The sequence below is a fragment of the Triticum urartu genome, chromosome 1 (genome assembly GCF_003073215.2).
Source record: "Triticum urartu cultivar G1812 chromosome 1, Tu2.1, whole genome shotgun sequence".
Lineage (NCBI taxonomy): Eukaryota > Viridiplantae > Streptophyta > Magnoliopsida > Poales > Poaceae > Triticum > Triticum urartu.
The window spans coordinates 543749736-543759332 of NC_053022.1; the positions used below are offsets into that span (position 1 = coordinate 543749736).

The following is a 9597-nucleotide window of genomic DNA, read 5'->3' on the forward strand; positions in this document are numbered from 1 at the left end:
AGAGTTTCTTAGTAAGCTGTTTTTTAGTCCCACCTCGCGAAGAGAGAGGCACTAGGAGCGGTTTATAAGCCCTGAGTGCAGAGACGATGAAGAAGAGGCTCAATGCTCACCTGCACGTTGCTTAGCTTCAAGCCTTGAGGAATAGGGTAGACTGCACGGAGCTATGTGCAGTGCAGTTTACACTATTCCGAAAGGCTTGAAGCTAATTAATGAGCATTGCACCTCTTTTTTATTTTTAATAACTTATTACAACTCCGGACTTCTTCTGTTACGGCAAAAACTGGATGCACTTCGTGTACAAACCGGACAATCTCTTTCAAAGTATGAGGGCCGGTTTCAGACAAAAACTCATCTGTTACACCGGCACTTCATTTTTTAAACTTATTATAACTCCAGACTTTTTGTGCATCAGTATGCACCATTCAAAGCCACGCCATCAACTTTCAACCATCAACTTGGCATGGTATATAAAAATAAATTAATAGAAGAAAAATAAATAAACCAGAAAAGAAAAAATGGCAGAAAAGAAAAAATAGCAGAAAAGAAAAAACTATAGCAGAAAAGAAAAAAACTATATAAAAAACTACTCAGAAATAAATAGAAGAAAATAAATATAGCAGAAAAGAAAAAACTATATAAAAACTACTCAGAAATAAATAGAAGAAAAAATAAAGCAGAAAAGAAAAAACTATATAAAAAATTGGGGCGCTGCCCTGTGGGCCTGCTAGACCACGGGCGTGCAATTTCAGGCCCAGCAGGCTCATAGGGCAGCGCGCCGTAGTTAGGCCCAGAAGCCTGCTTTATAGAGGAGTTCAAAAGGGCAGTCGCGGCTGGGTTTATAAATCAGTGCGGCTGCCCTTCGCCCGGTGAGATGGGACTAAACTTTGTGCAGCAGCGCACCACCTTTAGTACCGGTTGGTGGCTCCAACCGATACTAAAGGGTGGTCTTTAGTACCGGTTGGAGCCACCAACTGGTACTAATGGCCTGCTCTTCCCGCCTCTTGGCCTGGCCAACGTTGGCCTTTAGTACCGGTTGGTGACTCCAACCGGTACTAAAGGCCTCTCCTATATATACAACACTTATAAAAAAAATTAGTTAGTTCCTGTTCGTCTTCGTCGCCGCCCCCGCCCCGTATCGCGCCCCGTCCCCGTCGCCGTCGTCGCGCCCCGGCTGTCCCCGTCCCCGTCGTCACGCGCCCCGGCCGTCCCCGTCCCCGTCGTCGCGCGCCCCGGCCGTCCCCGTCGTCGAGGTCGCCGCCCCTGTCGTCGCCGTCTCGCGCCGCCGCCCGTACGCCGCCGCCCCCGCTCGTACGTACACACACAAACACACACACACACACACACACACAAATTTTTTACTTACTTTCTGTTTTTTGTTTTTTAGATTAATGCATGTCAAATTGTTAATTAGATGAATTACCTAGATAAGAATGCTAGATTAATGTCGAATGTTTGATATGAATTAGATAGAAAGTTAAATATTAATGTCAATTGTTAAATAAATTAGCTAGATATTAATTAGGTATATGAGATTTGAACTAGTTGAATTAATATAACTAGTTTATTTTTAGTAAATGCTTAGTTGAATTAATAGAACTAGTTGAATTAGTTGAAATAATAGAACTAGTAATGTTTCACCTATATATAGAACTTAACTAGCTAGATGTTAATGTTAATGATTTTTTCTGTTATTTGTTAATGATTTTTTCTGTTTTTTTAATTATATATATATTTATTTATTTATTTAGTTTATATAAATGTTAGATTAATGTCAAATATTAGATGAATTAGATAGAAATATATGTTAGATATTAATGTCAAATGTTAGATGAATATTAGAATAACTAGATATTAATTAATGTTAGATAGTAAGTGTTTAATGTTTCACCTATATGAACATAGGAAATGTCGTCTGACGATGAAAAAGATTTCATTATGTGTGAATACTGTGAAGACCAACGCGGTCTGTGCGACAGAAATTTCCTTGTTGATAATAGGCGCTTCAGCATCAAGTTCGATGAGACATTCGAAGTGGATACAGTAAGTCACAACGACAAGTATTTTTTCGTAATAAAGCATGACTTATGCTTCATTTGCTTCAACTTATAATTTTAAATTTTCACTATTCTACTAGCGCATCCCCTGCCATGCAAGAATTTTTGTCTTGGATAAGATATGTTTCAGTGCGATGAATGATATGGAGGTAAAGAGAGTTTACTTGAAAACCAAGCATGGGTATACTTTCAACGTCAAATTATACAATGCAGACACATACACCCATTTAGAATGCAAAACTTGGCAAGCACTATGCAAGACTTATGCATTTGAGCCTGATATGGTTATCACCTTTTATATTCGTCCGGAAGATGATATTGAAGGTAATAGAGACATCTGGGTCGATGTGCAGATGCCTCCAGTTCTACCATTATGTGAGTTTTTCTCAACCATGTTTATGTCTTTGATATTGTTTATTCAAAAATAGTTGACAACTAATTTCTATTGTCAGCTTATTTTGGTTCAAGCAAACATGTCCGGCGCTTGGTAGACAGGACCTACTACTGTCCCGGGGCTGAACTAAACTACGAGGAGATAAGTCATTATGTTTCATGGCTTGAGGATCTTCATACTATCAAGACAAATTTTCTTCCTGCACTTAGAAATTTTAGTACTCAAAACGTGCGACCAATAGTGATCGTATTGAACTATGGTCACATCTATAATGGAAAGATGGTAAAAATTTTACTATTTATCCTTAGTGCATCTTTTGCATACATTATTTTTGAACCTAAACTTTCATTGATAAGTATATTAATTACTATACGATGTTCTTCAACAGGGACTCCTGATGACAGTTGTGCCTCAGTGGATCAAGACAAAAGGTCGCATATCAATGGTTAGCTTACGACCAAGATATCCTACATTGCACATGAGTGCATTCAGGATTTCTGAAAGCGATGAATGCTTAATAGTGAAAGATTGGAGTAAAATTGTTAACGATACCAGAGAAGTACTAGGGGGCAGCAAGGAGAAGCGCATCCCACGATTAGGAGACAGATTCATCTGCATGCTCCAGTATGATGAATCAGGAGAGCTATACATGTTCTATGCTATTTTACCTGAGAGGGAGCAGCAGGAGTGATTTAGCTAGTTCATGCTCTTAGTATTTGTCCTCTCATGTCTGTATTCTTCGTCCTGAACTTAATTTCAAAGAGTGATTTGCTTGTTATGAATGCTTATAATATCATGACCATGTTCAACTCGATGATATCTTTGCTTCTGGTACAAGTGAATGTGTCTTCTTTAAGCTAGTGTTGGTGGTGATTAGATAGCGGTAATGACTATGATGATTAAATAGTGGTAATGACGACTACGATAATTTTTAGCTAGCTAGTATACTGTTGTTGGTGATGATATGATGCAAGAGTTTATATATTAATATGTGATGATGATGATGAATTATTATATATATCATTTATGAAAGAAACCGCAAATTAGTTTGAACTGGATGGATCCTAGCTAAGTGATCAAGTATATGCCATATCCATATAACTTGATCACTTAGGTGATCAAATAATATGGATATATGGCATATACTTGATCACTCAGCTAGCTAGGATCCACATGCATCTAGTCGAAACTAATCTGCGGTACTTTCACCTAATGATTTAACAACTCATTATAACGTAAAAAAATCCTAAATTAAATTGATAACACAAATTTAAAGGAAAAATAAAAAATAAAACCAAAACCCACAAACATTTAGTACCGGTTGGTGTTACCAACCGGTACTAATGATCTACCACACCCGTGGCCTGGCTCGTCCCACGTGGTGGCACTTTAGCGCCGGTTCGTGCCGAACCGGTACTAAAGGGGGGGGGCTTTAGTGCCCACCCTTTAGTGCCGGTTATGGAACCGGCACTAAAGGCCTTTACGAACCGGGACTAAAGCCCGGTTCTGCACTAGTGGGTGCAGAAAGGAACAGACGTGTATGTGATGATTCCACCCAAACCTTTCCAAGGCGGACCCTCTCTTAATAGTACGGCTTTCCTACGACTCAAATCTACCGAAAAGAAACAAAGAGAAACGCCGTCTTCAATGAGCTTCGAGGGGCACCAAATCGTCTTGTGCTTAGACATGATATATCTGAAATGCTCAATACACACAATTAGTTGGCAAAAGCATTGTCATCAATCACCAAAACTACTAAGGGATAAATATGCCCTTACAGACTCTATGTACCATGCACTCACACATTCTAAGGTACCAGTGAGTAATAACAAGAAAATTTGGAAGCCCAAGATTTCACTAAAAGTGAAAATCTTCGTGTGGTATCTTCGTAAGGGAGTTGTGTTAACCAAAGACAACCTCGCACGACGCAACTGGTCAGGGAGTAAGAAGTGTTGTTTTTGTACTCATGACGAGACAATCAAACACCTCTTTTTCCAATGCAAGTTTGCACGTTCTACGTGATCAATCATCCAAGTAGTGTCAAATTTATATCCGTCGGTAAGTGTTGCCAATATATTTGGTCACTGGTTGAACGGTATTCCAAATAGGTTTAAAGCGCTTATAAGGATGGGAGCGTACGCCTTAATTTAGTCGCTCTAGCTATGTAGAAACGATTTGGTTTTTAACGGAAAAAATGATTCTCCTCTATTGGTTACCTTCCGTTGTACGCACTCGCTTCATACGTGGTCTATGCTACAACGATCGGAGCACCAATCGCTGTTCAAGGCGGTGTGTACGCGGTTGGAGCAGGTGGCTACGGAGGTTTTTTCCCAACATGGGTGGTAACATAACCTCCAGATCGATCCACCACCACCTTCGACATAGGCATAGTGTCGGTCTATAGGACTCTACTGTTGCCGATATGTCGGTTTATATTTCATGTTTTTTGTCAGACTTTTGAATTTGGTTGTGTGCATCTTAGTTATGCAGAGGCCTGGTGTTACTCATAATGTTTTGTATCCCTTTGATGCTACATTCTAAGATAATAAAATCGCCCTTTATCGAAAAGAAAGCGCAAATAATCAGTGACATTTTATAACTGACCAACATGATGATTATGTTTAGGCAGGAACATGTGCATGCATGAAATTAATTCTGCCAAAAGGGGTTGCATTTCCATGACCTGTTGACGAACCGTAACAGGTTGGGCGATGAATGATGGATGAAAATGCTGGCGCAATTGCTGTAGAAGTGCATAAAGAAAAAAAAAGACAAAGAAAGAGAAGGTTGGAGCAGGTGGCTACGGAGGTTTTTTCCCAACATGGGTGGCAACATAACCTCCGGATCGATCCACCACCACCTTCGACATAGGCATAGTGTCGATCTATAGGACTCTACTGTTGCCGATATGTCGGTTTATATTTCATGTTTTTGTCAGACTTTTGTATTTGGTTGTGTGCATCTTAGTTATGCAGAGGCCGGGTGTTACTCATAATGTTTTGTATCCCTTTAATGCTACATTCTAAGATAATAAAATCGCCCTTTATCGAAAAGAAAGCGCAAATGATCAGTGACATTTTATAACTGACCAACATGATGATTATGTTTAGGTAGGAACATGTGCATGCACGAAATTAATTCTGCCAAAAGGGGTTGCATTTCCATGACCTGTTGACGAACCGTAATAGGTTGGGCGATGAATGATGGATGAAAATGCTGGCGCAATTGCTGGAGAAGTGCATAAAGAAAAAAAAGACAAAGAAAGAGAAAAAAATGAAACGCCGTTGCCGGGGATCGAACCCGGGTCACCCGCGTGACAGGCGGGAATACTTACCACTATACTACAACGACTTTCAGCAGTTTTCTTTGGAAGATTTTTAACATTGTTGGCCTCTCAAAGTTTAGCACACTTCCGTATTGCAGCTCGAACAGGAAACGGGATCACCGCCGTCTCCGGCGAAAACATTGACATAAATAACCGAAACTAACCCTCAAAAGAAGATATAACTGGGGCCTCACGCTATAGATCGCCATGGCCAACACCCACCCCTTGTGGTCGGCACCTCCCACCAGGGCCTTCTCCGTCTCCCCCGACGGCAATCCGTGAAGACGACTGAACGACACTCTCTACTCCTCATGCAAGTATGTCTCCCAGCTTTTCAGCCCATCTCGGTCCTTCTGCTCTAGGCCAAAATTTGTTGATCTCGTCGCGCACCCAGTTGTTTTGTGTAAGGTTCAATCGATCAGCACGTCAAGAAGTACATTAATTGATATCAGTCTCAGATTAACAAAACCTTTTTTTAACGAATACGCTACTGTGAGCGTATCATTGCATCGATAGAAAGGGTTAGAACATACAGAGTGGCATCGTGGTCACATACACTACAAGGCGTGCACACGATACAAAGAGAGCATGAGATGGGTTGCTCAGCCTAGACAACCTAGGCTACATTACAGGGATAATGCTGTTGAGTCCTTTGACTCCTGCAAAGGCCCAGGAGCGGGCGTCGTCCTTGATCGTCATCAGGAGGGAGGCGGAAGAGCTCTAGTTGCTCTAAGAGCTCAGATCGATAAAAAGCTTCAGATTATCCACCTCTGCGTATCCTGGCCGACTGTTTTGAACTTTCGGGTTTTCTCGCACCAAATTTGTTGTAGCTTTCCTTGTTCAAGTAGCCAGCAGGGTTCTTGAGAATCCATAGTTCTCTCTTGCAAATTTTGAGTTGCATGAGAAAAAGTGATACTACATGAATATTTACAAGCTATGCATGCTGACTTGCAGATAGTGGAACAGAGGCTTCGACGGCTGAAACATATGGTGCATCCTGCCAACAACAAGCCGATCTCCCAGAGGTATGTATATGACCTTGCTGGCTCTAGAAACGTCTATCACGGGATCCCCAGGAAAGTACAACCGACGCATCTTGGCCTAACACTTTTGCTTTGGCTCGCCTTTTGCTAACAATTTCTCATTGTGTTGCACGTAAAGTGCACTGAAAAAAATAGCACTGCTAATAGTGCAGAGAATTGTCTTGCTAAATAAACTATTGTACAATGTCTCGCTAATAGCACAGTATAGCACACTAATAGCATATTTGAAGGGGCAGCGCTATTTTGTATAGCCCGCCAAGTTTTTCCTTGGTAAATTGTAACAATGCTTTGTTTCCACAGAATCACTGGTTCAGTTCATTGTAAATCGGCAACAATAGTTATGCATGCATGAATGTACTCTCTCATTCCCATATTAGAGTGAGTAGTTATTAGCTCTCTGCTCTATTGATGAACTGTTCTCGTCCATTGCAGGCCTTGATGCAAAGTACATGCATAAATTAGCAAGCTATATAAATATGATTTGTTCTTTATATTGCAGTCAACTACTAGCTCCAATCTAACTGTTGAACCTGTCAACCTTGTTTCTGTAGGATATTATACACTGCATACACTCCCTCTTGACAGTACAAGACGCTGCTCGTGCTGCCTGTGTGTGTCGTGGATTTCTATGTTCCTGGAGATGCTATTCCAACCTTGTACTCAACCAACATACACTTGGATTGGCCAATAAGACATTGAAAGAACAAGAAACCTGTATCATAAAAAAAGTAGACCAAATTCTTGAAAACCATGACAACAATGGGATTAAGGTGGAGACACTTAAACTTACACTTATACTTGCCACTTATGGCAAAATCAAAGCCTCCGTCCTCGACAGGTGGCTCCAAATCACTGTCAAGTCTGGGATCAAAGAACTTGACTTGTTAATACCTTTACTCAAGGAAGAATACAGCTTCCCATGTGCCCTTTTGTCTCATGAGGCAGCTGCAAGTTCAATCCAATCTCTCCGCCTCTCCGGCTTTGCTTTTCATCCCACCTCATCAATTGGCATCTTGAGAAGATTGACTTGTTTACATTTGTCTCTTATCTGTGTAACAGAGAAAGGATTAGGGCTCTTGCTCTCAAAATCTTCAATCCTAAAGAAGTTGGACATCTCCTATTGTTGGGGGTTAACTTGCTTGCGAATAGCTTGGACGTTGCAGCAGCTCAAATACCTTAGTTTTATACAATGCACAGGGCTGCATACAGTACAGATCGAAGCACCAAATCTCTGCTCCTTTCACTGTGATAGGATTGGGATCCTGACAAAATCTCTGTGAGAAGTTCTACTCAACTTCAGAATGTAGATTTGTCAAGAGTTCTTCTCTCTGATGCTCGCACCAAGCTTCCATCCATCATACGGAATGTTGAGAGTCTTACCCTGCACTCACCCAATGAAGAGGTATATGTTTTTGGCTTTAATAACATCTCGATGACCAAACTACATGGACATATTTAAGTATACACTGCACAACTAAATTATGTATACAACACATCTTTATTAATCTTGGGGTTCGTCCTTATTCAGAAAGTCAATATTCCAAATCCAATGTTGCCCTCCAAGTTCCCCCACCTCAAGAACCTGGAAATCGTACTCCATCGAGCAGCAATGCCCTTCGCTCCAAGTCGTGACATCTTCTCTTTGGTCTCTTTTCTTGCTGCTTCTCCTGTCCTGGAATCTTTCATTCTACAGGTGAAGTCACTATCCGTAACACTAAAAGTTATCTATGATGAATAGTGTGGTACACTTTTTTTATCGAAACAATGACACAGTAATTTATATGCAGATAGAGGAGGGTGCTAGCAGACCTGATCTCGTTTCTGGAGACGACAACGAGTATTCTAGACGAAAGCTAGAGTACCGGCATGACCGCCTTAGGCAGGTGCTGATCACAGGATTCTATCTATCCGATAGCTTGATCGAGCTCACGGTCCTCATCCTCGAGAGCGCGGCTTCCCTCGAATGTCTAACGGTAGACACGATCTACTTCTCCAATGGAAGGTTGGGCACCATTGGCAGATGCCCCGCCTCAACAAAGAATGGTCAGTGTTGGGCAATGAGCAAGACAAATGTCGCGGGAGCTCATAGAGCCGTGGAGGTTGCGGGTAGGTGCATCGCGTGGAGAGTTTCAAAGCATGTCCAGTTCAAGGTCCTAGAGCCCTGTAGTCGCTGCCATAGTATCGACCAGTAGATATTGGTTACAATGTGGCTGGTTTCAGATTTTGGGAGAATTACGTCTATATTAACATGTTTCATGTTGTTAGTACTAGTTTGGGTTAGTAGAGAGTGCCTTCATCAGAATAAAGCTTCATGCAGTTAAAACTTCCAACTTTCCTCCTGGCTTGTCCGTCGATGAACTACGTGTGGTTTTGTCCGGCGATAAAATGATGCCCCGATGAACTGGGTGTTGGTCATATTTATACATAGTGTTGCATAGATTGCATCCGTTTCGGGTTTTGGATATGAGGGACGTGGATGTTGAAGCTAACATATGAGACTTGACCAGTCAGCGCCCACGAACACGCCCGGGCACGTCCGCGGTTGTTTATGGACAAAATTATTTGTGCCCACAGGTTGCATTTCCATGACCTATTTGTACGTACTGACAAAACAGGGATAACATGGCTTGGCTAGGATGGATGAAAATGCTGCAGAAGTACTTGCAAAAAAGAAAAATGCTGCAGAAGTGCAAAAAAAAACACAAGATTCGCCGTTGCCGGGGATCGAACCCGGGTCACCCGCGTGACAGGCGGGAATACTTACCACTATACTACAACGAC

At 41.5% G+C, this 9597-nt stretch overlaps 2 non-coding genes across 2 annotated transcripts; both read right to left on the minus strand.

Moving 5' to 3' along the window:
• Positions 1–5727: 5727 nt before the first annotated feature.
• On the minus strand, positions 5728–5799 carry TRNAD-GUC. Its single transcript has one exon. It is a non-coding gene; the product is annotated as a tRNA-Asp (tRNA).
• Positions 5800–9525: 3726 nt separating this feature from the next.
• On the minus strand, positions 9526–9597 carry TRNAD-GUC. The gene has a single exon. It is a non-coding gene; the product is annotated as a tRNA-Asp (tRNA).